Source organism: Meriones unguiculatus, chromosome 7, assembly GCF_030254825.1.
Source record: "Meriones unguiculatus strain TT.TT164.6M chromosome 7, Bangor_MerUng_6.1, whole genome shotgun sequence".
Classification (NCBI taxonomy): Eukaryota; Metazoa; Chordata; class Mammalia; order Rodentia; family Muridae; genus Meriones; species Meriones unguiculatus.
The window spans coordinates 42,539,368-42,564,833 of NC_083355.1; the positions used below are offsets into that span (position 1 = coordinate 42,539,368).

Below are 25,466 nucleotides of genomic sequence, written 5' to 3' on the forward strand. Positions count from 1 at the left end.
GAGCCCAAGTAAAAGTGGAAGGGGAGGCCAAGCCGGCAAAGTTGTCCTCTGTGCTCCGCAGGCATAGCCACACAGCCGCCCAACAGCAACAACAAAACAATTGAAAAACAATAAGCTAAACAACAAAGTAACGGAGTGTATCCCCGGAAAAATGTTCAAAAATGTGAAGGAAAAATAGAGTATAGCATGAATAAAGAGGCCTTGATTGCTGAAGGAAATAAGTGGGGAGGGGCATGGGACGTGGAGTGATTGGGGAGGAAGAGAAAGGCTCACTCAGTCACGAAGGCGGAAGCTCAGATTTTGTTTTAAAGCCGCAGAGGACGTTAAAAGTTTTTAAGCAGGAAAGAAACGTGATCCGCTTTATGGCTTGAGGACTACAATGGCTGTAGTGTGGTCAGTGAGTAGGGAAGAAATAAAAGCAAGAAGAGATGAGAGTGTGGTTCAGTGGTAAAGCACTGAGCAAGATGTGGACAGCCCGGACTCCGCCCCAGCACGCCTAGCCTCGCCTCCTCTGCTCGTGCCTCCTCACTGCGCATGGCAGCGGTCATTACAATCATCCTTTTAAAACACAGATCCGCTCGTCCCCAGGTATAAGCCCCTTCCCTCCCTTCTTCCTTCCTTCCTTCCTTCCTTCCTTCCTTCCTTCCTTCCTTCCTTCCTTCCTTCCTTCCTTCCTTCCTTCCTTCCTTCCTTCCTTCCTTCCTTCCTTCCTTCCTTCCCTCCCTCCCTCCCTCCCTCCCTCCCTCCCTCCCTCCCTCCCTCCCTCCCTTCCTTCCTTCCTTCCTTCCTTTCTTCCGTAAACCCCGGATGGTTTGTTGGTCTCTGCTTACTTTTCTCACCTCTGGTCACCCCACGCTCCCCCTCTCCAGGGCAGACCTTGTGGTGGCCTCGGGAAAGCGAGTGTGAGAAGCCTCTTCCCGGATTCCAGCGCTCCTTCGGCGTAAAGCGGGGAGTGGGCACGGCGCCCCGGCACACCTGCAGATGGCTGCCCAGCGGTGGTTTTGTGCACAGAGTCTCGCTCTGTAACCAGGGCGGCTTGCAATTCAATGATCTTCCTGCCTCTGCTTCCCAAGTGCCGCGACTGTGGGCCTGATTCTTTGCTAGGAGCGAGCAACTTAAGCGAGAGAAATCCGGTGGGACGGACAGACCCCTGTGAGGAGGAAGGGATTACTGAGTGACAGAGGCAGCGATGAAAAGCCGATACCTGTCCCGATGGTGCTGGGATGGCAGGAGGATCTCTGTACTCGGCGATGGAAGCTGCACTCCTGAGGACAGATTTGGGTCATTGTCTTGGAGCACATAACTGTGAGCCCGGCTCCCCATCCCTGCGCGTGGTTCTTAGTCACCCAACGACTTTTCTTTAAATTAATTTATTTTTTTAAAATTATTACAGTTTATTCACTTTGTATCCCAGCTGTAGCCCCTTCCCTCGGCCCCTCCCACCCAGTGACTTTTGTTGTTCATTGCTTACTTCTATGCACTGTTTGCTCTACCTGCCAAATTCTTCCTGGCCAATAGAAATAGACTTTATTCTGCTTTATTTTTACACTCCCAACACTTCAAACAGTATCTGCCAAGTAGCAAACACTTTGTAAATGTTACTTCAAATGAATAGACTGCTAGTCATAAGTCAACATACAAATTATATTTAACCCTTGACTTCCTTTCAGTTTTTTTTTTTTTTTTTTTTCTTTCCAGACAGGTTTTCTCTGTATGGCCCTGGCTAACCTGGAACTTGATCTGTAGACCAGGCTGGTCTTGAACTCATAGAGATCTGCGCTCTTCTGTCTCCTGAGTGCTGGGATTAAAGTCATGTGCACCACCACCAACCTGCTAAAATAATTTTTTAATTAAAAAATTACTAGTTCTGCCTTTGATAGAGATTCCCAGAATGTTTTTTGTTGGTGGTGGTGGTTTGTGTTTCATTTTGTTTTTCTGTTTCATTGGTTTTGTCCAGGGAATTGAACCCAGAACCTCCTGAATGCTAACTATGAATTGTATCACTGAGCTACCTGCCTGGCCTTGCCTTATTTTTACCTGAAATAATTCATTCATTGGAGAATATGTTTTTCTTCTTGCAAAGAAGAAAACCTCCAGGTGGCTTTAAAAGTTGCAAAAATAAATAGCAAGACAAACAATATTAGAAAGGTAAAGGAGAGGAAGCATAGAGGTAGAAAAGGCTGAAGAACAAGGGCATCTCACAAGCATGCCATGAAATTCCAGACTCACTAAGGAAGGAAGAAAGAACTTTGCCAGCTCCTTGGCCACCAATAAAATGACCAGAAAGTGATCAATTACAACAAGATGCTGTGTTCAAAGCAAGAACAGCCTGGTTACTTGAGGAAAATCATCACCCTTCCTGGATTTCTTACAGAGAGCAAAGCTTAGGAACAAAGTCATTGTCAACAATATATCTCTTACGGTATAGTAGGAGAGAAACTTAAAGGAACACTTCTTCCTGTGCCCATAATAAAACTTGAAAGTGCTATAGCCAGGGCTAGAGATGGCTCAGTGGTTAAAGAGCACTGTCTGCTCTTCCAAAGGACCAGAGTTCAGAAGCAGTCCCCACATGGCGGCTCACAGCTGTCTGTAACTCCAGTTTCAGGTGGCCCTTACACCAATGCACATAAAATAAAATTAAATAAATTATAAAAAAGAAAGCACTATAGCCAAATTCAGTCTTTATTCAGTTCAATAAAGCTAACATATCACTACCATTATTCCTCTGTGAAGACAGCTCTCCCAGGTTTTATCTGTTCTGCAGGAACTTCTTACTTAAAGAGCCAGGGTAAAGCGGGGTGTGGCGCTGCACGGTTGTGATGCTAGCACGTGGGAAGATACGGGAAGATACGGCAGAAGGGCTGCTGGGCTGTGGGTGGAGAGTCTGCGACCCCAGCCCTGGGAGAAGGGGGGAAGCAGAGATGGGTGACTCTCTCCAGCTCACTGGCCAGCTGGCCTATCCAAGCTTCGAAAATAAGGTAGAGAAAGCCTGGCGTGGTGGGTGGCACACACCTGTGATCCTGGCACTCAGGGAGGCAGAGGCAGGAGGATCTCTGTGAACTCGAGGCCAGCCTGGTCTACAAAGCGAGTCCAGAACAGCCAAGGCTACACAGAGAAACCCCGTCTCAAAAAAAGAAAAGAGAAGAAGGCAGAGTGAAAACATCGGTGTCAAGCTCCATGCACACACAATGCAGGAGGATGGGTGGCAATTTGAACATCCCAGGAACTGAAGGGAGACCAGAATGGCCAAAGGGGATAGACGCTAGCAGCGTAAAGAGGGAGTGTAAGCCTGGGCGCACACTCTGTGGTTCCAGAGCTCTGGGGGCAGAAGCAGGTGGATCTCTGTGGATTCAAGGTCATCCTGGCCTACAGAGTGAGTTTCAGGGGAGCCAGAGCTGCACAGAGAAAACCTGTCTCAGAAAACAAAAACAAAACTAAAAACTAAAAAGAAGAAAAAAGTGACTGTATTTGAAGGTAGAGGCCACAGCACTGAGGGTTTCATCAAGGTCCGGGGACGGAGATGTTGAGCCATGGGATGCAGCATTCGGTACAACAGTTGTCTGCTGTCTTAGGGTTTCGCCAGGAACAAGGGGTTATTTGGCTTACACTTGCTTCTAGGGCTGGAGAGATGGCTCAGAGGTTCAGAGCACTGGCTGCTCTTCCAAAGGTCCTGAATTCAATTCCTAGAAACAGCGTGGTAGGTCATGACCATCTATAATGAGATCTGGTGCCCTCTTCTGGTGCCCTCTTCTGGTGTGTAGGCATACATGCAGGCAGAGTACTGTATAAAAAAATAATTTTTTTTTCTTTTAAGGAAATCTTGCTTCTACTAAGTGATTACTGAAGGAAATTAAAAGTAGAGAGCAGATTGGTGAAAAGGGTAAGGACTTTGTTTTCATTTTAAAAAGAGAATCTTACATTGTAACCCTTGCTTTCCTGGAACCCGTTATGCAGACCAGGCTAGGTTTTTGTGGGGATGGGGTTAGATTTAGATTTCTTTATTTTATGAATATGAGTGCTCAATGTGCATACGGAGTCAGCAGGCCGGAAGAGGGCATTCGATCCCAGTATAGATGGTTGTGAGCCACCATGTGGTTGCTGGGAATTGAACTCAGGACCTCTGGAAGAACAGCCAGTGCTCTCAACCTCTAGCTCCAACCAGGCTGGTTTTTAACTCAAAGATCCTCCTGCCTCTGCCTCCTGACTGCCAGGATTAAAGTGTTTTGGATCTTTTTGACTTTAGGGTTCTAATACTAGTTCTTCCTTTCTTTTTTTGGCTTTTTTGAGACAGGGTTTCTCTGTGTAACCCTGTTGTCCTTGAACTCACTCTGTAGACCAGGCTGACCTGGAACTCAGAGATTAGAATTCTGCCTGTCTCCACCTCCCAAGTGCTGGGATTAAAGATGTGTACCAACACATCTGAGTTTGTGTGTGCTCTGTGCCCTTTTCTGCAAGAGTACATGCAGGCAGAACACTATATGTAATAAATCTTTAAAAAAACAAAAACACTCTCGGTAATATTGATCATAGGAACACATTCTAGAAATACTATGACAGGACTAGAAAGATGGCTCAGTTGTTAAGGGAGCTTGTTCCTGCAGAGGACCTGGATCAGTCTCCCAGCACCCATATGGCAGCTCACAGCGGCCTACAACTCCATGTCCTGACCACCAGGCACAGATAGACAAGCAAAACAATCAAACACATGGAATAAAATAGCTAAATCTAGGGCTGGAGAGACGGCTCAGCCATCAAGAGCACTGACTGCTCTTTCAGAGGTCCTGAGTTCAATTCCCAGCAACCACATGGTGGCTCACAACCATCTATAATGTGATCTGGTGCCCTCTTCTGGCCTGCATGTGTACATGCAGAGAGAGCACTCATGAAAAGAAAAGAATGGGGATGCTGAGGCTGGCCAGATGGCTCAGCTTGTAAAGGGGCCTTTGCCAAGTGTGAGGACCTGAGTTTAATCTCTGGGATCTAGGTAGTGGAAAGAGAAGACTGAGATTCACAAGTTGTGCCCTGGTTTGCTTACCCCTGTCATTATCATGAATCCTCCAATAAATAATAAATAAATGCTATACATATATATATATATTTTTTATATATAAATCTTTTTTTAAAAAAGAACATAACAGTTACTTTATGTTAAAGGGGTGAACGTTGAAGTTTCCACGCCAGTCTCTCTCTCTCTCTGCCTCTTGATTTCTATGTCAACACGTACGCCGTCAGCTACTGTCCCAGTACCAACCCTGAATCCTGGCATGCTCTCTGCCATGATGACTGTGGACTCACCCTCTGAAATTGTAAGCGGGCACCCAACTTAACGCTTTGCTTTTATAAATCGGTCATGGTGTTTCTTCACAGCAATAGATACGTAACTTAGATAAGTAAGCTTCTTTTCTGAGACAGGGCCTCATGTCGGTCAGACTGGCCTTGAGCTTTCCGCTCCTGTGCCTTGGTCTCCCTGATGCTGAAACTACAGCCTGGCAAATTTTACTTTCAAGAGGCACTGAAGGCAGGTGTGGTGCCACACGCCTTTAACCCAAGTGCTCAGGAGGCAGAGGCAGGCACGCCTCTGAGTTCAAGGCTTGCCTGTTCTACAGAGGGAGTTCCGGGACAGCCAGGACTACACAGAGAAACCCTGTCTCAAATTAAAAACAACAGCAAAAAAAAAAAAAAAAAAAAAAAGACTTAAGGAATTTCAGCCAGGAGTGGTGCTGCCTGCCTGTGATCCCAGCACTCTAGGAGACAGAGGCAGGTGGATCTCTGCGAGGCTAGCCAGATCTACAAAGGGAGTCCAGGACAGGCAGGGCTGTTAAACACAGACACCCTGTCTCTAAAGAAACAAAACAAACAAATAAAATTAAAAATTAAGGAATTTCCAAAATCAAAGAGCTGTCTGTGTAATTGTCCCCAGGTGTGTGTATGTAATCCGAACAAGCAGGAATACACATATACAAACATATTTACATGCTTATTGTCGCCAGCCTGAGATTCTTAGGCCTTCTATCTATAGCTCCCAGTCCTGGCACAGCACCCTGGTATTAGTGGACTGGACTGAACCCAGGGCCTCTGCATATGCCAGGAAAGCACTCTACCCCCGAGTTACGTCATCCACCCCTGGTCTGTGGGTGCTTTATTGCAAAGTGTAGTATAATGCCTTGCAGAAAACTACAACTCTGACCGTACGCTTCGCTAAGGCCTTGGTGAAATCCTTTAACTAAGGTCTTGAGTCCTGTTTTCCTCATCTGTAACGTGGAGGAACCAGCTCTAACCACATCGGCCCTGAGTCTAAGCAGCCTTTAGACCAACCGCTCAGTTACAGACAGCTCCAGACAGACAGTTCCCTCCCGCCCATGGCACTGTCATCGCAGCACTGGTGTGCAGCTCTGCTCCAGCAAGCAGGATTATTTCCGTCACAAAGTCCTGGGTGAGCAGTAAGCTTGGACCGGGGAAAGGCTCTATTGGAAACCTCTGGCCTTAGAGAGAACTTCGGGAGTAAACTCAGCGTAGGCGGCGTATGTGCGCCGGATCAGAAAAAAAAAAACAATCAGTGTTAGTCACAAAATCTCCCTTGTTAGGGGCAGAAGAGACAGCTGAAAAGTTGAAGGGCCACCTTATCCCTGAGCGCTGAGCCAGGAGTGAAGGAACTTGGGGCCCAGCTCCTTCAGCACTGGTGAGGATACCAGAGGAACACGGCCATAAGGTGTTTAAATCGACTGGGGTTATGAGAAAAGATCCATTCCCCCACCCCACCCCACCCCCAGCCAACATAGAATCCTTTCTAAAATTTATTCTGTGTATTATCAGCATGCTTGTCTTACAAGCGTGTGCCTCTGTTCGCCGGTGAACGTCAGAGGACAACTTTTCAGGAGCCAGTTTTCTCCCTCTCTGAGGGTTCCAGGGCTCTAACTGCAGGCCGTGGTGCTTTGCCCCCTGAGCCGTCTTGCCAGCTCTGACAAACGTGGATTAACTTTATCCCTACCGTGGTGGGCATCACCAGAGCTCAGTCTCAGAAACACAAGGACTTTGGGGCAAGGGGCTGAGGGCGAACATTCGGGGGAGGGAGGATTCTCTTCAGATAAAACCTGGAAAAATGCTCCTGCAGAGCTGCCCTTCTCAAAGCTGCTGTGAGCCTGTTGCTCCCCCCAGGCGGTGGTAAGGTCAACCATGATGAATTCGTGGTGGGAAAGGGAGAGCCGGGGAGAGGCTCTTGCGGTTTTGTGAAATCTAAAAAAGATTTTATTTGTATTTTGTGAGCGTTTGTATATATGTATACCACGTGTACACCTGTCGTCTACCGAGGTCAGAAGAGTCCAGTGCAACTAGCCTAATGGCCCGTCGAGAATGACCACGTGGGTACTGGGAACGAAACCCAGGTCCCCTGCAAGAGAAGAAAGGGCTCTGAGCCATCGACCCGGAACCGGCTCTTGACTTTCCTTTCTCCACATTCTTTAGACTTGAGCCAAGGGGAGCACTGTCCTTTTACAACTCCGACGTAGCGGGAAGCAGGTGACAGCCGCTAAAACACCAAGTTTAACGAACTTTCCGGGAAGAAATGGTTCCAAGAGACATATGCACTCCGCCACGTCACCACACGGGGGCAGCAGAGTCAGCCTTTGCTGACTGCTCATGGCTGCCGGCTGAGAGCTCTGCATGGTCTAGCCATGGGAAAGCGTCCAAGATTGTGATAGTGGGAAGGGGTAGCCTGGAGGTGAGGGTGAGAAACACGTAGGTGAGTGTGTGCCCAGGGGCTGGGAGAGATCCTGGAATGAACATGTGGTCTCAGCTGAGTTCAGGGTTAGCCTTGGCCACATAGTGAGTTTGAGGTCAGCTTTGTCTGCTTGAGACACAGTGTCTCAAAGTCTCAAAAACAAATCCAAATCAAGGTTAAGGAAATGTTTCAGGTGGTTCATCTCCAGGACCGCATGGTAGAAAAATAAACAAATCTTAGAAATTCTCCTATCACAGAGAGAGAGAGAGAGAATAAAGAAATGGATTACAAGTTGAGAGGCAAGCAGGTATCATATTTCATATTTATATCTGTATTTCAGATGTGTTTATTTTATGTGTATGAATGTTTTGCGTGCCTGGTGCCTGGAAAGATCAGGTGAAAGCATCCAGTCCTTGAAAACTAGAATTTGGATGCGAAGAAACACTGAGCATCTCTCCAGCCCCTTCACCTCAAGACTGAAAAAGAACGCAAACAAACAAACGGAGTGAAGGTCCACAGGGAAACCCTGTCTTGAAAAACGAATGGAAACAAAGAAACAAAGCAGCAAAGAAACAAAACCCTTCCCACTGGAGGTTACTAAAATAGCTGTTTCCCTTCTTACCACTAGAGGGTAGAATAGGAAAAGATTGGAGCGTTGTCACCCTCCCAAACAGGCTAATCAGCCCTGGAGGAATTCTGAGTGTTAAGGAGGAGTAAGTCTTGAATTTGCTAACAAATGTATCTGTCCGACATATTTCTGGCTCACACACTTCCAGTAGCTTCTTAAAGGCTCCAGAGAACAACCTGAACTGGTGAAAAGGGCACACAACACTCTCCCCATCTCCCTTGGTCTTCCCTCCTGATTTCTTCCTCTTGCCCTCTGCTCCAGAAGTAGCATGGTGGAAAAAGCTGGGTGTTGGGGCCAGCCAATCGGAAGCCAGTGAGTCATCCCATGCTGCCACACTGTATCCATCAGCAATTCCTATCTAGTCTATGTCTTAGTAGGGGAGTCTAAGTAAGAAAGCTCCACGGCCGCCTTCCACTGCTTTTAAAACAACCTGCTATTCCGAAAATGTTTTCAGCCAGGCGTGGTAGCACGTGCTTTTAATCTCAGTAGGGGCAGATGGATCTCTCATAACACGGTCTTCAAAGCAAATTTCAGGACAGCCAGAGCTACCCAACGAAACCCTATTGCAAACAAACAAAACAAACAAAACAAACAAACAAACAAAACAAAACAAAAAAGTGATTATCCAGACATGGTAACATAAACCTGGAGTCTTAGCACTTGGGAGGCTGAAGCATAAGGATTACAGGTTTCCCAAGAGCGTGGGCTTCATAACAAAACTCTCCTGATGTTTGTTTTGTTTCTTAAGGTGGAAGTGCTCTGTCTGCGTGTACACCTACATGACAGAATAGGGCATCAGATCCCTCTATGCATGGTTGTGAGTCATCATAGTTGTTGGGAATTGAACTTAGGACCTCTAGAACAAACAGCTACTGTTCTTTTTTTTTATTTTATTTTATTATTTTTTTATCAGTTACATTTTATTAACTCTGTATCCCAGCCGTGTCCCATCCCTCATTCCCTCCCAGTCCCTCCCTCCCTCCCTCATCTCCACTGTGCCCCTTTCCAAGTCCACTGATGGGGGGGACCTCCTCCCCATTCATCTGATCCTGTTTTATCAGGTATCTTCAGGACTGGCTGCAAAGCCCTCCTCTGTGGCCTAACAGGACTGCTCCTCCCTTCGGGGGTGGGGAGACCAAAGAGCCAGTCATTGAGTTCCTGTTAGAAATAGTCCCTGTTCCCCTCACTTTGGGAAACCAATTGGTTACTGAGCTACCACAGGCTACATCTGAGTGGAGGTTCTAGGTTATATCCATACATGGTCCTTGGTTGAATGTCAATCTCAGAAAAGACCCTGTGCCCAGATATATTTAAAAATATGGAACGCTTCACGAATTTGAGTGTCATCCTTGCGCAGGGGCCATGCTAATCTTCTCTGTATCGTTCCAATTTTAGTATATGTGCTGCCGAAGCGAGCACCAGCTAGTGTTCTTAACCACTGAGCCATCTCACCAGCCAGCCTACAAGACTCTCTTAAAAAAAAACATCAGTCTTAAATCTGTGGGTCCATTACACCCACAGGATTCTAATGTCAGATACCCTGCATATCATAAACTTACATTACAATTCATACCAGTAGCAAAATTATAGCTATGAGGTAACAATGAAGTAGTTTTATGGTTGGGGGTCATCGCAACATGAGGAAATGTATTAAAGGGTCAAAGCATTAGGAGAGTTGAGAACCACTGCATTGAAGCAACAACAACACTTAAGTTTTGTTATTTCTACTTCATAAGCGCCTTTAAGAGGATTAGTGAGCTAATACTGTGTACTGTGATTGGCACTCCGCGCGGTTTAGGGATGGCCACAGTTACTAGTCCCAGGCCATCCAGAACCTGCCTATTGACTTACACTATTCACGGAGTAGAAAGAGCAGGTTCTTGTAGTTCTGGCTGGCCTCAGACTTGCTATGTGAACTTGCATTTGGCCTTGAACTCCTGATCTTCCTTCCTCCACCTCCCAAGCACTGGGATTGCAGGCATACGCCACCACACCTGGGTTTTGTGGTTTTGAGATAGGGTCTCACCTTGTACCTTTTCTGGCCAGTCTTGAACTTTCTGTATGTTTCAGGCTGGCCTCAGGTTAATAGAGACCTGCCAGTAGCTGCCTCCCAGGCTGGGATAAAGGAGAGACCACAGTTGGCCTTCACTTGGCTTTTTCTGTTTTGTTTCCTGAGGCTGGATTTCACCGTGATGTGTGAGGGTCGGGCCCTCTCACACCATCAATCAAGAAATGCAGCACAGGCGCCAGGCATCGTGGTCCACACCTTTGATCCCAGCACTCACGGAGGCAGAGGAGGTGGATCTCTGTGAGTCTGAGGCCAGCCTGGTCCAGTACAGCCAAGGCTACACAGAAACACTGTGTCTCAAAAAACAAAACAAAGCAGTACCACAGGTTTGCCCACAGGCCAATCTGGTGACACTCTAGTCTGTGTCGAGTTGACGTGAAAACTGGCCAGCACAAGCTCACTATGTGATAACAGCTTTGCCTTGAATTTGTAGCCTCCTGCCTCAACCTCCCAAGTGCTGGGGTTATAGGCAGGAGCCACCAGGCCCAGGCTTATTCTCTTTTGCTCTCTAAAGTCCAAAAACTGAAAGAGGAGAGGGCAGGGACACAGCACAGCAGGAGAGTGCCTGCTCAGCACTGGAGAGCAGAGCCCCCACCCCCAGCACTGCCAAGAGAAAGCAAGCATAGCAGCAAGTAAGAAGACAATGTTAAGGATGAGAACAAGAGCTAAGATTTTTAGCTAAAGAAAAACTCTAAACTGGGTACTCCCCCCCCAAAAAAAAAAAAGAAATAAAAGAAAAGGTACAAACAAACAAAAGACTATAAAATAAACTCAGTTGCAGAATATTACTTAACCAATGTGAGACTCTAGGTATAACCCCCAGCACAGAAAAAAAAAAAAATTAAAAGAGCAAACATTTTTAATTTTAAAGGAAGGAAGCACTTGATAATGTTAAAAGAGGCCCAGCCTGGAAGAAAACAGCTAAGTCATGCTAATGATTAAGCATTAAAATAAAATTTAAAAAAATCCAAAATGTTGTGTCTTGCTTCTCTGGTCTGGTCCCTGAATTTCTGGAATGTACATCTTTAGAATAATATTGCTGAGCTGAGAGGAGTGAGTTTGCTTTTTGTGAGTCAGAATGCCTAAGTGACACATGAAGCGTTGATCTGTTTGGGGGAAACTTAGGTATCCCTGAAGGCAGTTTCTTACAGAGAAGCAGTGGTCACGTTACCGATTACTGCTGGTTTTCTTCTCTAGCATGACAGTATCAGACTGTGAATTGTTTTATTTTATTAGTTTTTTTTTTTTTTCCTCCCGGACAGGGTTTCTCTGTGTAGCTCTGGCTGTCCTGGAACTCTCTCTGTAGACCAGGCTGGCCTTTGAACTCACAGAGATCCACCTGCCTCTGCCTCCTGAGTGCTGGGATTAAAGGTGTGCATCACCACACTCGGCTTGAGACTGTAAATTCTTTGAGGACAGATGCCTTGTCTGTTCCCAGCAGCACACTGTGTCTGGAAGTAGACGGTGACATAGTAAAGATATTCGTGCCTAAAGCCAGAAACTGCTCTGTACGCTTTACAGATTTCAGTTTATTTCATCCGCACCAAAGCCCTCTGATAGACACTGTTACCCTCCTCATTTCCAGGCAGGGAAGGGAAGCAGAGAGAGCCTGGACAATGGTTGCAGAGCAGAGGGGACAGAAGGGAGTCCGGAAGCGTGACTCCAGGGAAGCACTTAGCAAGATTGTCGTACAACCTGACCTGCAGGGGAACGCGATCCAGGACGGAAGTTAATGTGACTGTGAATAGCTTAGAGTATCTGTTTATTATATGTTATGTGGGCCAGGGCTTTGCTGGCATGTATGTGTGTGTGCCTTGTGGGTTTGTGGTGCACTCAGGGATGGGGAGAGGGTGTCTATGCCCCAGGAGCTGGAGTTGGAGACGGTTTTGAGTCCCATCTGTGTGGAAACTGAACCTAGGACCTCTGCAAGAGCAGCAGCTGCTCTTAACCACTAAATCACCTTCCCAGTCCCTATTCGAACCCTTTTGTTCAGAGCATTGTCATACATGTTATCTGAGTGTATGAAGAGTCTGCTCCTGATTTTTTTGTCTGTGCATCACATGTGTGCCTGGTGCCTTTGGAGACCGAAAAAGGGCGCGATTCCTTAGAGCCAGAGTTACAGGCCTCCATGTGGGTGCTGGGAAACTCAAACCTGAGACCTCTGGAAGAACAGCCAATGCTTGTAGCCACAGAGCTGTCTCTCAGAGCCCTTTGTGTGAAGCCAGCCGGCGGTTCTACCCCCCAAACAACCAGATTCTTCCCTGGAAGCACAGCGAGTTGAAATACAAGGAAAGCGCAAACGCGGACTTATTTTGAACATTTCTTGGCCTTTGTACAGCGGCAAACACCTGGAGGTTGGTCAGATTTCTAGGCTAGTGGTCTAGAGGGATCATTGTGAATACGGCGTGAAAAGCTTTCTCTGGGGCTAAGCAACCACTTTCTTGGTTATTCCAAAAACTGCCAGTTTTTCCATAAACAATAGAGAGTGTTTGTGGGGTGGAAGGGGAGGGTGGCTGTAGCGGTGATTCCACTTTGTACTATTATTTTTAAGGGAGTCTGGCTGTGGGGAGCTCTTGCAGATGCCTTTATTGGCAGCGTTAACCCGTTGCTTTTGAGTTGCCATGGCAACAGGAAGCCAAACCGGGGTGGGTGGGGGGACGGGTACTGTTTATTGGTGAGTGATAAGGAGCCAAATGCAAAGACAGTTCTTTGAGGGAAGCCTGGGGCTGTTGGGGGTGGCGGAGCTGCGTGTTTATGTATTAGCATAGGGTAAACCCAGGTGCCTCCTGGCACTGTGGATCCGCGAGCAGCTGAAAGCAGGGCAAACAGGAAGGCTACCTAGGAGCTTCCTGGCATGGTTTCTTCTTCTAATTGCCTGTAGCTCAGAGATCTGAGTGAATGACCAGCGGAGAGGTCTGATGCTACCAACTGCTCGGCACAAACAGGTTCTAAAGTATTAATGGTGCCCGGTAGGAACAGGAGGAGTCGGCGCGACCCTCTGAAAGCCAAGGAATAGCGGGAGCTGCCTGTACCTGGATCAAGTACCACCCGGGAGGTGAGTGAGGCTTACGGTGGAGCCCAATTCCTGGGGACATAGCCATATGGCTTTTAGCGATCGCCATCCTCCACGCGGTATGCGTACCCCTCTCGGGGAGCAGCTAAAGGTTGCGCAGAAGGTTGTGCTCCCGTTGTTCCCTCCCCCGTGCTCAGCTGGAACTTGGCTCCAGCCTCAGCATCTCCCAATCTTTCCAGCCTGGGTTCCTCCTTGCCCTTTCCCAGGCCACCTTCCCACCTCTCCGATCTTGCTCCCCTGGAGTAGGAGGCTCCAGGGGACCACAGCCGACTCCTCCAGGCACACAGGATTGAGTCATCCTGCAGGCGTCAGAGCGGGTAGCAACAGCTCCGCTGATCTGTATGCAGCTCCAACTCCCTCTCCAGTTGAGAGTTTTTGGAGCCTTCTTGTTCGAAAGTAAAGAACAGAACACAGATGGCTGGTAACAGGATCCCACAGGGGCCTCTTTTCCCACTGAGCTCATCCTGTTAATCCTTTTACAGAAGAGAAAATAAGTGGTAAACGGAGAAAGGGAGAAAGAGTATAGCTTCTACAGAGTTTACAATCTCTGTTCTGTGCGTCTTGGTGGCAGGTCCACCCGGAGGATTCTTCCATGGCTGTTAAAGTTCCTAGCCGGATTCCCTCCCTGGACCCTTCTCACTGACCACATCTTCCCCTCCGGTTCCCCCATCTTCCATCCCACTTTACTGTTCTGAATCTGTCAGAGATGCCTAAATGCCTTCTATTTGAACCCGACATTCTTGTTTATTTACTTATTTTTATTATCTTTAAATTTTTTTTATATGTGTGTACCAGGCCATTTAAATTTTGGAAATCAAATCCATGGCCTTGTACTAGTAGATTCACGTGATCCTCCTGCCTCAGCATCCCAGGTAGCTGGGACCCCAGGTGTGATAACCACACACAGCTGCACTGCCACTTGCTGGCTGTGCGAATTTAGACAATTAAACTCCCGGAGCTATACGTAAAGATTCTGACCATACGTGTGTGTGTGTGTGTGTGTGTGTGTGTACTTTACCGATTGGCTTATAGACTAGATAGAAGTAAGGCATGGGATCTGAAACATAGTAAGTGATGACTAAGTATTATTTTCTTTGCTCTCTGCTGCTATAAATGCCAGGCCACTGTTTTCGAGGGGGAAGTTTCCTACCAAGAAAGATATCATTTGTGTTCCGGGACTGTGATTGTGTAAAGAAAGAACTAATACCATTTTTCTGTAATTTGGAGTTTCTTAGTGAAGGTTTTTGGCTTTCTCTTTTTTATTATACTTATTTATTCTTTCGTGTGTGTGTGTGTGTGTGTGTCCATGTATGTCACACCATATCTGAAGAGGTCAGAGGACAACTGTCAGAAATCTGTTCTTTCCTTCTATGGGTCATGGGCATTGAACTGAAGTGACCAGACTTGGTGGCAAGTGTTTTTACTGGCCTGAGCTGTCTCATCAGCCCTATCTTGATGGTTTTCTTTCTTTCTTCTTGGTTTTGAAAATTATTATTACTTTTTCATGTTTATTTTTTCCTGTGTGTATGTAGAGGAATGGAATGCATACTACAACATGGACTAGAGGTCAGAGGACAACCTATGGGAGTTGGCTTTCTCTCCTTCCATCAGGTGGGTCCTGAGGATTGCACTTGGGCGGTCAGACTTGGGCACAGAAATCTCGGCCCACTGTGCTCGTGGTTTTCTTATGAGGCTTTTATATTCTTTCTCAGAACATGGAACATAGGAGGCCGGGCTGCTAGCTGACTGTGTGGCTTTTGGTAAGCGGTCATCCCTCTTGAAGGATCTTTTTCACTTCAGGAAACAAGGGGGATATTTGGAAAAGTTACATATAGCATGATATTGTCTTTGGCATCAAGAATACCAGAAGTGAGCTGGGCAGTGGTGGCACGTACCTTTAAGCCTAGCCCTCGGAGGCAGAGGCAGGTGGAGCTCTGTGAGTTTGAGGCCAGCCTCTTCTACAGAGCAAATTCTAGGACAGCCAGGGCTACACAGAGAAACCCTGTCTTAGGAAAAAAAAAATACCAGAAGTGTTTGTGCAATCAGGTCAAATGCTACTGTTCAATTTATGTGATTACCGAAGGCTCAGCTGACACAGGGCTGTGGCTGGACCTGGTTCCTTTGCTGAGAGAGTAAATGTGCAGGGTTAATTATACTCGTGTGTTTTGCTCTAGTTGAGGCAAGATAGAGGCTGATGATGAGGTCAGAACAGCGCGCCTCATTCTGTCTGACCAGGAGCTCTCTGGCAACACGTTTTTCCTGTCCTTCTCTGTAACTGATAATTAGGTTCTCAGCTGAGCTGTCGGGCATCTTGACAGGTTTCATGGGCAGTCACCATCTGACAATTCGCAACTTCGGGTTTTTCACAGCTGGGGTGTTCCCTCCCAGGAAACCAAAGTGTTTGGATCTTCTGCTCTCCCCATTGTTTGAAGATCATGATCCGAGAGGAAGGCCAGCTTGATCAGCGCACTATCTACATCCCAAGAAGACTGGGGACGGTGGGAAATCTTTGCATTTGCATATGCAAGAGCTGACTCTCCCGTGGCTTGGTAATGCAGTGGGAGTCATCAAGGCTAGAGGTGGCATGGGAATATTTGACACAGCACCCTCTTTCTTTCTCTTCCTTCCTTTCTTCTCTCTGTCTCGCTCTAGCTCTGTCTCTGTCTCTTTCTGAGACAAAATCTCATGTAGCCCAGGCTGGCCTGAAACTTGCTTTGAAGCCAAGGATGATCTTGAACTTCTGATCCTTCTGCCTCCACTTAAGCTAGGATTGTAGCTCTAAGCCACCACGTCCGATTTACAGAGAGCTGGAGATGAAACCCAGAGCTTCGTGTGTGCTAGGCACCCACTGAGCTATATCCCAACCCAAGACAAGTTTCTTTTATTGAAGGGGGTTTGTTTGGGGTTAAAAAAAATTCTTATTTTATTCTTGTATGTTTGTGGGTATGTGTGTACATACGGAGGCCAGAGGCTGACATTTGGCGTCTTTCGGAATGGCTGTGCACCTTGTTTCTTCAGACACTGAGCCTTCCCGTCTTGGGTAGACTGACTGGCTAGCCAGCCCCAAGAAGCTTCCTGTTTGCCGCCTCCCCAGCTGTGGGATTGCAAGCATGCGGCTCAGTACCTAGCTTAAACTTTTCATTATTATTTTGTAGATCTATTTATTTTTATTTCATGAGTATGAGTGCTTGCGGTGCTATGGGTGGTTGCTTGTGAGCCGCCATATGGCTGCTGGGAACCAACCCTTGGTCCTGTGCAAGAGCAACAAGTGCTCTTAACTGCTGAACTCAGCACCCAGCTCTCAAGCAGCCTCTGAGAATTGGATTGCAGGTCCTCATTTTTATATTTTATTGACTAAGTGAGTCATTTCCCCACCTTCTGCCCACTTAATTTCTTAAATATGCATCTAATATAATAAATAATGTATAATAAACATATACTATAACAAATATATCTAATTATATAACAGAAATACATAATAAATAATACATATATATTTTATTGTGTGTATGTATGCCTGCCTAAGTGTGCCAGTGCTACAGTCCTGTGTGGGTAAGAGGACAACTTTCCAGAATCAGTTCTCTCTTTCTACCATGTGGGTCCTGGGGATTAAACTTGGGTTGATTGGCTTGGCAACTCCCTAGCTCACTAAGCCATCCCTCCACACCTTGTTTTATTTCTTGAAACTATGTTTCACTTTTGTAGCCCAAGTTGGCCTTAAACTCATTATAATCCTCCTGTCTTAGCTTCCTGAGTGCTATCGCTACAGGAATGACACACCATGACAGCTGACAGAGCTCCCCCCACCGCACCCCAATGCTGGGGATGAACTAAGGCATAGCACTTGCTAGGCCAGTGCCCTGGGGTTGCGCTGCGTCTCCAGCTCTAGCTGGCTGTTTTGAGTGATAAAGCTGAAGAGAGAAAGTTCAAATAAAACCCCTGAGAGTTCATAGTGAATACAAAACCTTACCAGCGACAAGGATGGGACAAATGCTCACGAAAGGAGCTGCAAAAGGAGGATAGCTTGAGCCTGGCAGGAGAGAGGGAGGAGGAAGTGTGTGTGTGTGATGCTCTCAGTTCTTCAGTTCTCTCCTGTCTAGGTCAAAGCTCCTCAGATCCGCTCTGATGCTTATCCTGATCATGGCTCCGGTCAGACTGTCCCACAAAGCCAATCACGCTGCTCATCTCCTGTCTTCTCTAGCTAGCAACCATTGTCTTTCTTTCTGGTCACTGCACCTTGCTTTCTTCCTGGGAGGCGGCCCTCCTCCATTCACAGGCTGCTCAGGGATGCTGAGTTAGTGTGTTCCAGGATGAGCTGTATTTGTTACAGTAAGCCACAGTGTCCAGCTTTCCCCTAGGTCTGGCCCAGGAATGGTTCAGTCAGAGCCGGTGGATGTCAAAAGGTTTTCTCTGGCATTTTGGAGAAAAAAATGTTCTCTTCCTTTCTTCCTTGAGAGTTGGTAATGGTGGTAACAATAATGAAATAGTTAAATGTTTGCTCATTAATATTAGTAATTAATTATTAATGTAATTAATTCATGTTTGTTTCTTAATGTTTATTGGATCTTTATCCTGGATCAGGCAAAGTTGGAAATTCTGAACCTTTTTAATTGTGTTCACAGTAACCATATTAAGTATGTATGATTAATATTCCTTTTTATAAATGATGGAATTGAGGCAGAGAGAGTTCTAGCCCAGGGCCTCACAAACACTAAATGTGTACTCTGTCAATGAGCTCTATTGCCAATCTGGCACAGAAAACTTGACTAAATTGTCAAGGGTCTGCCAGTCCGCTAGCTGTCTGATGGGTTTTTACAGGCTGGAGAGAATGTCATGACTGGAATTTCTTTCTTTTTTTAATATTTATTTATTTATCATTTATCTAATGTTCTGCTTGCACACCTGATTTTACTGTAGATGGTTGTGAGCCACCATGTGGTTGCTGGGAATTGAACTCGTGTCCTTTGGAAGAACAGCCAGTGCTCTTAACCTCTGAGCCATCTCTCCAGCCAGCAACTGGAATTTCTGCTGCCTCCTGCTGTAAAGTCCCAGGCCAAAGGGAAGGCATTGGAAGACTTGTCCCGGAGTCACAGCCAAGCCTCCTGAGGCAGCCTTTACCCTGGACCCCTTTTTGCTCTCCCTGAGGAAGTCTCTCACGTTCCACCTTAGCCTCTTGAACTCAAACTTCTGATCACCCTTTCCCAGATTCTTGCATTAAAGGTATATACTGCCATGCCTGGTTTTATGAAGTACTGAGGCTTAAACCCAGGACATTGTGTAGGTAAGCACTGAGCTATTTCCCACGTGTGTGTATGAGTGTATGTATTTGTGAACGTGGGTATATGTATGTACCCATATATATGGATTCAGATGTCCAGGGAGGACAGAGGTTAAGGTTGGGCATCTGCCTTAATTGTTTTTGTCTCTGTCTTTTGAGACAGGGTCTCCCTACCTAGCGTGGCTGCCCTGGAAGTCACGATGTAAACTGCGCTGGCCTGGAACTCAAAGAGATTCACCTGCCTCTGCCTCCCAAGTGTTGGGAGTAAAGGCAGCAGCTTCTAAGAATTAATTATCTTGCTTGTTTATCCCTATAGGTGCTAGGCTTTTTACCTGCTAAGGAGCCAGACTCAGGCCTCCCCCTGCACAGCAGGCCTTTCCTGTCCCACCAAGCACAACGCCCTGGTCACTTCCCACCTAAAAATAATTTAAAAGCATGTGTAAGCCAAACATTTCTTGTTTTCCTTAAGCTGATCTGTGTCTGGTTTCGTGGTTTTTCTTTTCCATGAGGCTGTAATCTCAAGCTAGGAGTACTGTCTTACTCATCCCTAGCGACATCCAGAGCCTGGCGTAAAGGACATGGCTGGCATTCGATGAGCACTATCTGTCAGCTCCGTCATTCCACGAATGTTTCCTGTGCTGTGTGTTGGGGTAGTTGTAGAAAGTGGAAGTCAAACTGCGTGCTAGAATGTTGTTTACCTATAGTGTGTGGGAGAGAAGCTGCTGTGAAGTGAGAATGGCAGAAAATCCTAGGCAGACACAGGCCCAAAGGCTGGAGTATCAGAGACTGCTGTTACCTTGGTTACTATGTGTTTGACCTGTGGGTGTTTCTGGGTTCTCGAACATGCCAGATATTTTCAGGTTTGTCTGAGGTTCTAGGAATGTTTAGAATGCTTCTTCGTGGGATGGCAATGCCATAGTTACAACTTTCTCATGAACCATGTATTTTCCAGTAGGCTTCTCTGTGAAACTTAAAGTCTCAAAAATACATCCTGGGGATGGAGAGGTGGCTCAGCAATTAAGAGCGCTGAGAGTTCTTCCAGAGGACTTGGGTTTTATCTCCAGCATCCGTATAGCTGTAACTAGAGTTATAGCCTCTGTGGGCATTACATGCATGTGGTTCAGACTTACATGTGGACACTCCCCTATACACAGAATTAAATAAAATTTAAGATATATCAATATCTATCGATCGATCTATTGATCGATCGATAGATAGATAGATCCTGTCAGGCAACGGAGTGTGCATGCCTTTAATCCCAGTACTAGGGAGGCAGAGACAGGGGGCTCTCTGTGAATTGGAGACTAGATGGAGTTCCAGGACAGCCAGGGCTACACAGAGAAACTTTGTCTCAAAAAAACCATAATAAGCAGGGCAGGGTGGTACACACCTTTAGTCCTAGAACTCAGAGAGGCAGAGGCAGTCAGAGTTCAAGGCCAGCTGGTCTATAAAGTGAGTCCAGGACAGCCAGGGCTACATAGAGACACCCTGTCTGGAAAACCAACCAACCAACCAACCACCACCACCACCACCACCATTAACAACAATGATAAAATCCTGTGGCAGAGCATGCCCTGTCTGTTTCCCAGGCTAGAACGGATCACAGACAAGTGAGGTCTGCTGTAGTGAGTGAGGTGATGGTTTCTTTCACCTGACTACAATAGGCGTCCTTATATCCTGCCCTTAACTGGCATGCCACAGAACTGCATCATTTGGCCTCAACAGCTTGCTTCTACTTTGTAATGAGCATCTGTTGTTTCTATCTGTCCTGCGTTTCTCTTTTTTCTGGCAAAAGTATCCTACATTCCTTTTGGGAATTTTCTTTCCTTCCGTGTACCTGCTGTGGGAGCGTGACTCCGAGCCTCTTGCTGCAGGGTGGGGAATGCAATCACAGTCAAAATATCCTACTGCTTGGTAAAGCAAGTGGCCCAAGGGGGGTTTGTTGTTTGTTGTTTTGAGGCAGTCTCACCAAATAGCCTTGGCTGGCCTTGGATTCATAGAGCTCTTCCTCCCTAGTGCTAGAATGAAAGGCCGAGGGAGGGCTCTTGATACAAGGCCCATGCCAACTTATTCAGAGTTGCTCATTTGGAGTCTCTACACCGTGATAGCAGATCTAGAAGTTTCTGTTTGCTTTTGGGAGGCTAAATCAGGATGATGTAGCTTTGGATCTTTTATGGATATTCTTCTCAGTCCACTTTCCCTCCATCCCTGCTCCAGCATCCTTATGTCATATGAAAACAAAATCAAAACACTAGTATGCAATTTTTCCTCAGTATGAGCTCTGAAAAGCTTTTGTGTGTGTGTTTCTGTGTAGCCATGACTGTCCTGGAACTTGCTCTGTAGACCAGGCTGGCCTTGAACTCACAGAGATCTGACTGCCTCTGCCTCCCAAGTGCCTAACTTTGTGAAGCTCCATATGAAAGCATGACCACAACAGTTCACAAGTCTCCCATTTTGACTCGCCAGTTCACGTAAAGTCCTAATGCTGTGACCCTTTAATACAGCTCCTCATGTTGTGGTAACCCCGACCATAAAATTTTTCTTATTGCTACTTCATAACTGTAATTTTGCTACTGTTACATACAGTGATGTTAATATTTTTGGAGACAGAGGTTTGTCCAAGGGGTTGGTGACACAAAGGGTGAGAACTGCTATCCTAAAGTTTCCAGTGCCTTCAGTTTACTCTCTCTCTCTCTGTGTGACAGGAAGTGTGTAGGGATCAGAGGACAACAACGGGTTTTCTCTCTCTACCATGTGGAGCCTGTGCACTGAACTCAGGCTCTCAGGATTGTGTCGCAGGCCTCTAGCCACTGACCCATCCTGCTGGTGTCTCGGATGCCTTCAGTTCTGTACTTGCAATATCCCACGCTCTGTGTCAGGAAAACTTTGAAAAGGAGACATATAGGTAACCATTTTCTCAGTGCCGTCCCCCTACTCAGAAGCTTCTGGACAGCGGATACTACGCAAGCTGAAATAGTGCATACAACTGGAACTCTGAGAAAACGGCTCTTGTTACCAGCGAGCATACATACCTATGAGGGTGGGCCAGCTGACTCAGTGGGTTGAAGCCCTGCTGCCACGCCTGACCACCTAAGTTTGAACCCTGGAACTCAAACTGGAGAGAGGAAACCAGCTCCTAAATGTTGACCACTGACCACCATACACACACCATTCATTTACACATACATAATAAGTAAAAGTTTAAAAACCATATCAGCAAAAGGAGTACTTGCTTACCATGTATAAGGCCTGAATTCAACCCTCAGTACAAAAAAAAAGAGAAAAAAAGGCGCACTAGTACCCACTAGTACCAAAAAGCTTTTATATTCACTTCCCATATGTATGTGGCATCAACAGCAGTATCCAGTATATTGGAGTACACAACACTATTGACAGTAGTGGGAAGCACCTAAGAGTCCAAATTTATCAGCCATACCCCTGTTCTTAGTAGGATATATACAACTTGGAATCAAAATTCAACATACAGAGGAACATACCCATGTCCTAGGAGCTGAGTGTAGTGTATACGTATATTTTACTATATGTATCTATAGTATATATATATATGCATATATATAGAGAGAGGGGAGGGAGAGAAGTGACAGAGATGGCCATGCACAAGTCTTTGGGTTTGGTCCCCAGCACTGCAAAAATAAGCAAACAAACAAATGAATAGAAATTTTCACACCCACAACACTGGGATCAAAGCCAGGGCTTCCTACATGCTAGCTAGGTAAGTACTCTAGCCCTGGCCTTTATAACACTTTCAGTTTTTGAGACACTGATTTTTCATGCTGTAATAAATATGTGTTGCCCCAGTTTAATTTGAATTGTCACTTTTTTTTTTTTCTTTTTGAGGCAGGGACTCAAATAATATAAGATGTCCTCAAACTTGTTTTTTCTTTTAGGGTTTTTGAAACAGGGTTTCTCTGTGTAGCCCTGGCTGTCCTGAAACTCACTCTGTAGATCAGGCTGGCCTTGAACTCAGAAATTGGCTTGTCTCTGCCTCCCGAGTTCCTGGATTAAAGGCAGCACCAAGCATAGTTTTGAACTGATCCTCCTCTGGTCTCCAGAATTCTGGGATTACAGCTCTGCACTGCTAAACCTGGATGAACTATCGCTTTCAGCCAAATCAAAAGATGTCTTACTAGTTCAGTATTGCTCCTTAGTTAAAAACAAAACAAACAAACAAACAAACAAATCAATAGCTGGGCGTGGTGGCACAGAAAAACCCTGTCTCAAAAAAAAAAAAATAATCAAACCAACCAACTAACCAAACAAAACCAATAACAACAAAATTCGAAATCAAACATGGTGGCAGCATGCTTGTCATCTTAGCACTGGAGCAGGGAGGCAGGGGGCAGAAGTGCAAGGATTTCTTTCAAAGTCATCCTTCAGTTCACAATAAACTCAAAGCCAGAAGACTATCCTAAACAAACAAACAAAGCCCAAAGATAATTCCAGGGTGTGAAAACATTGGCTGGTCTTTGTTTTGAATGCCAGCTGTTTTCTGTTTCATATCCTGTGTGGCACAAAGCTGGTAAGAATTCACATAGCTTTTTTTTTTTTTTAATCTGAGCAGATGTCAGGCAAGGAAAAGCCATGACAAAATCACCAATTGGTTTTGAAGATACATTCCAAAAAACCCTCTCAGTCCACAAACATGCTGCCCAACCTTTCCCATCGTCACAGATGTCCCAGACAATCACAGTTGTGAGACACTGATCCTGCCTGCCAGTGGGGCAGTGTCAGAGCAGTGGGATGAATATTTACCCCCTTACACACAGGCAATAATAGCTAAAACCACGTAAAACATTTTCCATGGGTTAGGCAGTGCTAAGCTAAGCACTTTCCGTGCTGTTTTAGTTAATCCTCCTGTGACCGTCTGAGGTCTGAGAGGGGTTATGTCAAATCCATTTTTTAAATGGTATTTCAGATTGAACTTGACCTGAGTCTTGACCTGGTCAAGCAGGCAGTTCACTAATGAGCTATGTTTTCAGCCGTCAAGTGACCCTGTTTGACAGCTGGAGAAATTGGGCTGGCACAGTTTGAATGATACAAAGTGAGGTGGTTGTTGACAGAGGGTGATGGAGCTGGAACTACAGGTCAATGTGTTGTTTCTTTTATTTTCCAGACAGGGTTTCTCTGTCTAATAGCCCTGGCTTTCCTGGAACTTGCTCTGTAGACCAGGCTGGCCTCAAACTGGCAGAGATCCACCTGCCTCTGCCTCCTGAGCACTGGGATGAAAGGTGTGCCCCCCCACCATAAATGTACCTCTTTTCCATCCACAGCTTAATTTCTTCGAGGCTGGGTTTCTTGTAGGTTCTTTTAAGCAACGCTTTAACTTATTTATGGCTTGCTACAGAAGCTTATCTGATACTTGAGACTGAAAGTTTTCCAGGTCAAAACTTTCTCAGACTGAATAGCATTCTACCATCCTTTGGTATCTTGACCAAAGATACCATTTGGTCATTTATTCTTGTGGCTTAAAAATGGAGGAATTTATTCCTTCCACATGTAGAATATTTTAAAAAGATTTCATCCCTCCAGCAGTCTATGCCCGCTTCTTTCTCTCCCTTCTTTCCAGTGCTAGGAGTCAAGCTTATGGCCCTGTGCATAACACTGGTGTTTTAAAAAGATGTTCACGAGTTGGATCTTTTCATAGGAGAATGTAGAGCTTAAAAAGTGACTTTACATGCTGGAGATATGGGTGAAGAACACCAGCTGCTCTTCCAAAGGACCCTAGCTACCAGAGCCTACATGGTGGCTTACAACTGCCTGCTAACTTCAATTCTGGGGAATTGAACTGAAGACACAGACACACATGCAGGCAAAACACCAGTGCACGTAAAATAAGAATTGATAAGTCATTAAGAAAACAAGGAGAAGGAGGAAGGGGAGGAGGAGGAGGAGGAAGAGGAGGAGGAGAGATTCTGAAGCCAGGCTTAGTGGTGCACACCTTGAATTGCAGCACTTGGGAGGCAGAGGCAGGGGGATCTTTGTGAGTTTGAGGCCAGCCTGGTCTACAGGTCTAGTTCTAGGACAGCCAGAGCTGTCCTAGTAAAACATAGTGAAACCCTGTCTTGAAAAAACAAAACAAAACAAAACAAGCCACCAAAGTACCAACCCCAAAAAGTAACTCTGTCCATGATCACCTTCATTCCTAGCCTGTGAAATTGTTTCTATCAGGTGTCCTTCTAGACACCCATCTGAATGAGGGCTGGCAGCCACATTGCAATCTGCTGTTACAGGCTGCTCCTGGCACTTAAAAAAAGTCTATGTTGGTATTGAAAAAAAATGGGAGTAAGGGGCTCTAATTATCCAAGAGAAAGGAAGATAAATACAGAGGGAGAGAGGGAGGCTTAATAAAGGAAACAAAACAAAACAAAACAAAACTATGATACACTGAAGACAACCCAAGATACATTGAATGGGCTTCCAGTAATGAATTTATTTACACATCCTTCTTACCAAAATATATTGTCTTACTGAGCTTTGTTTTTTACTTTTTTTCTCTCTTATGAGGATATAGAGATTTCTATAGTAAATAGCGATGTGATTGCATCAGCATTTTAACTGATGCTGGGTAGAAGGGTTACCACAAATATTTCTCACTTAAAAGTTTTTATCTATTTGTTACTAGGGATTGAATCCCTAGCCTCATGCATATCCTTAGGCAAGAGCTCCACCAGTAAGCAACAT

The 25,466-nt window shown here is 45.8% G+C and overlaps 1 long non-coding RNA gene and 1 other non-coding gene across 2 annotated transcripts; one reads left to right on the forward strand and one right to left on the reverse strand.

Moving 5' to 3' along the window:
- Positions 1–268: 268 nt before the first annotated feature.
- Positions 269–2,656, forward strand: LOC132655407 (uncharacterized). Its single transcript, XR_009593220.1, has 3 exons — positions 269–588; positions 870–1,305; positions 1,699–2,656. It is a non-coding gene; the product is annotated as an uncharacterized LOC132655407 (long non-coding RNA).
- Positions 2,657–9,657: 7,001 nt separating this feature from the next.
- On the reverse strand, positions 9,658–9,764 carry LOC132655713 (U6 spliceosomal RNA). Its single transcript, XR_009593497.1, has one exon. It is a non-coding gene; the product is annotated as a U6 spliceosomal RNA (small nuclear RNA).
- Positions 9,765–25,466: the final 15,702 nt, after the last annotated feature.